Below are 3,586 nucleotides of genomic sequence, written 5' to 3'. Positions count from 1 at the left end.
GCGGAGGCGGCCGAGAGACCCTGCCGGACTTGACTTGAAATCCGGCGACACGCAACTTTGAAGTCTAAGAACTCTTTGACTCCTTTTTTTTTTAGAATATAGTGTATCGATGAATTTGAATAAAGAATAAAGTTTAAGTACATGAAATGTGTGTTCCCAGTGCTCTTTATGGGCTGCACGTGAGCTTCCGTGCCACAAAGCATCTCTCTGGACTACCTTAATTAAGAGAAGAAGAAAAAAAGACGTAAAAATGAGAGGACTTCTGGTTTCCGGCAGGGGTGTTGCTGTTCGCTCTGTGAAGAATTCCTTCTTCTAGTTGTTTTTAGATGGTTTTATCTTCTGGTTTTATTTTCAGGGGTATCAGCTTGATCTGTTTTATCGGGAAGTAGCCGTCTTTGGCGGCCTCAAATGGGTCCCCCCCCCCCTTTTTTTGTTTTGTTTTGCCAGTTGCGTGTGGGACAGCGTTTTGCGGCTCCGGAGGAGTACAGCTTTGGCTGATTTTAATTGATTTTGGCTTTCGTTTTGAATGGCTTTTGTTTCTGTTCTGTTTTTGAGTCTTCCCCTCCTTTTGGTCAAGGAGGGGGAAAAGCTCTTGAGAAGTGGAAGCTCTCCCTCTGTGGCCTTATCTCAGGAATTCAGCTCGTTGGCTGAAAGATTTACTAGTTTTTCGTTGGGGGAAGGGTGTGGTCATGAGAGCGAGGGGATAGCTCTGTCTCACCTCTTGCTATATTATATTATGTCACCTACATTTATATTCTTATAAACAGGGAGAACTGAGCAGGTTTTATATAGCTGGTTATTTCTGGGCAGTGTGGGGTTTAGGTAGCAAGGTATAGCACAACTCCCTTTTTTCATTTTAAGAGAGCCAGTTTAGTGTAGTGGTTAGGAGCGGGTGGACACTAATCTGGGAGAACCGGGTTTGATTCCCCACCCCTCCACTTGCAGCTGTTGGGTGTGACCTTGGGTCAGTCACAAGTTCTCTCAGAGCTGTTCTCTCAGGAGCAGTCCTTGAAAGAGCGCTCTCAGCCCCACCTACTTCACAAGGTGTCTGTTGTGAGGAGGGGAAGGAAAAGGAGTTTGTAAGCCGCTCTGAGACACCTTCGGGTAGTAAAGGGCGGGGTATAACTCCAATCTCTTCTTCTAAGAGTATTTTAGTCCATTTTAAATGTTTTAAAGTTGTATTGCTTTGTCTTATACTGATTTTAAGTTGCATTAAGTGGTTATAAGCATATTGATTAGAGTGAATAGATTTATATTAGGGATAACTAATTTAATACCTTAACATACCTAAGGGACCGCCTTTCCCCATATGTTCCCCCATGGGCACTACGGTCGGGGACACAACACCTCCTGACGATGCCAGGCCCCAAGGAGGCCAGGCTGGCTGCTACCAGGGCCAGAGCTTTTTCGGTGGCGGCTCCTGCCTGGTGGAACGAGCTCCTGGAGGAGATCCGGGCCCTTGTGCAGTTCCACAGGGCCTGCAAGACGGAGCTCTTCCGCCAGGCTTTCGAGTAGGAGCCGCCACCAATGTTCCCTCTAAGCTGTGGAGTCTTGTGAGCAAAAATTCTACTTTGTGAGCTCCTGGCATTAAATTTGTGAGCGAGCGATTTGGCTGCTGCATAAATTAGTTTGTTCTGGAGCCCTCCTTCCTGAGCTGAGACAAAAATGTGTGAGCCGGAGGCTAAAAAACTGTGAGCTAGCTCACACTAACTCAGCTTAGAGGGAACTCTGGCCGCCACCACTACTGTACCATCGTTATGTTACCATCAGTATTGTCTGGCCCTGGGAAGAGAGAACGAGAGTGTCGCGTGGAACGGAGAGCATTGAGTAGATGTACCATCTTGTGACGTCATCTTTGTGGAAGATGAGACTGGAACAGCTAGAGCACTTATTTTGATGTAAATGTAGTCATGATTCTATATGGTTTTAATCTGTTTTATCTGTTGGCTTATGCCTATTTGTGAGCCGCTCTGAGCCCGCGCTGCGGGGATGGTGGGCTATAAGTTGAATTTATAAATAAATAAATAAAATGGGTAAAAAGCAACCCCACCCTTAAGAGCTCTCTCAGCCCCACCCGCCTCCCAGGGTGTCTGTTGGGAGGGGAAGGGAAAGGAGGGGTCTAAATCCAATCTCTTCTTCTGCAAAACAGCCATTAACTGGCTGTGCTGAGATTCAAACCCAACAGAGACTGGGACCTTAGAGTGCTTAGCCAGGGTACCATCAAAATCAAGTTTCTGGCTTCTTTAAAATGATCACATTGAGGGACCGGATCACAGCTACCGGTATGGGCTCTGTGTACGTTACGTGCCGTCGTTTCTGACTTACGGCAACCCTACGAATTCAAAACTGCCAACGCATCCTTTTGTTAACAGCCTCGCTCTATAGTCTTGCAAACTGAGGGTCACGGATTCCTTGACTGGGTCACTCCAGTTCAGGTTGGACAAAGTCTGAGTCCGGTGCCGCCTCAAAGACCCACGAAGCTTCATTCTGGGTATAAGCTTTTGTGTGCATGCACACAAAAGCTTATACCCAGAATGAAGCTTCGTGGGTCTTCGAGGTGCCCCTGGACTCAAACCCTGTTCAGCCACTTCAGACCAACATAGGTTGCACCCCACCAATGTTCACCATGAAAAACTGATTGAAATCCAATTACAGTCCACAAATTTGCTTCTTTTTTGTTTATGTCCTGCGGTGCTGCTGCTTCCGACAATTGCCCTGTGACTACAGGTTTCCCGGGTAAACAGTCTGTTTCCCTCAATGCTTCGTCGGGTCGCTTTATCCTTGGGAGCCCCTGCTCTACGTCTCCTACTCAGAATTAATCTTGTATTGCTACAGCTGTTCGATTCCCGCCGCGGCCAGAGTGAGCACCTGGCCCCAGTCCCAGCTCCCGCTAACCCAGCGGTTCGATAGCACGATGTAACATCAAAAATGTGCGAGTAGATCAATGGGTACCTACCTTAGATGGTTCCAGAAGGAAGATCGAAGATCGAATAACGTCCCTCCACTGGGTGCTGTTAGGACAGTCCCCACCCCAGTACATATGTGGCCATAGGTAAGGGATAACGGTTAACTGTAAGCCGCTCAGAGACCCCCTGGGAGGGTTCGAGCGGGGTAGCAAGTTGAAATAAATAAATAAATTTTCTCGGCATCTGCTGGCTCTCATTCCAAGAAAACAAGAAGATTAATTCTGAGTAGGAGACGTAGAGCAGGGGCTCCAAAGTATAAAGCAACCTGACGAAGCATTGAGAACAGACGGTTTACCTGGGAAATCCGTAGTCACATGACAATTGTTGGAAGCAGCGGCAGCACTGCATGACGTAAAATAAAGGAACAAAAAAGAAGCAGCACATTTGTGGACTGCAGTTGGATTTGAATCCATTTTTCACAGTGAACATAGGTGGGGCGCAACCGTGGTTGAGTCACTGTGGTTCATTTGTGGCTGAGGCTTCAGACCAACATGGCTACCCACCAATGCACCCTCTAAGCTGTGGGGTCTTGTGAGCAAACATTCTACTTTGTGAGCTGCTGGTCTTAAAGCTGTGAGCAACTGATTTGGCTGCTGCATCAATGAGTCCGCTTCAGAGCC

Source organism: Gekko japonicus, unplaced genomic scaffold (assembly GCF_001447785.1).
Source record: "Gekko japonicus isolate JY-2015 unplaced genomic scaffold, Gekko_japonicus_V1.1 scaffold3484, whole genome shotgun sequence".
NCBI classification, from domain to species: Eukaryota; Metazoa; Chordata; class Lepidosauria; order Squamata; family Gekkonidae; genus Gekko; species Gekko japonicus.
Note: the sequence above shows the minus strand (reverse complement) of the source record.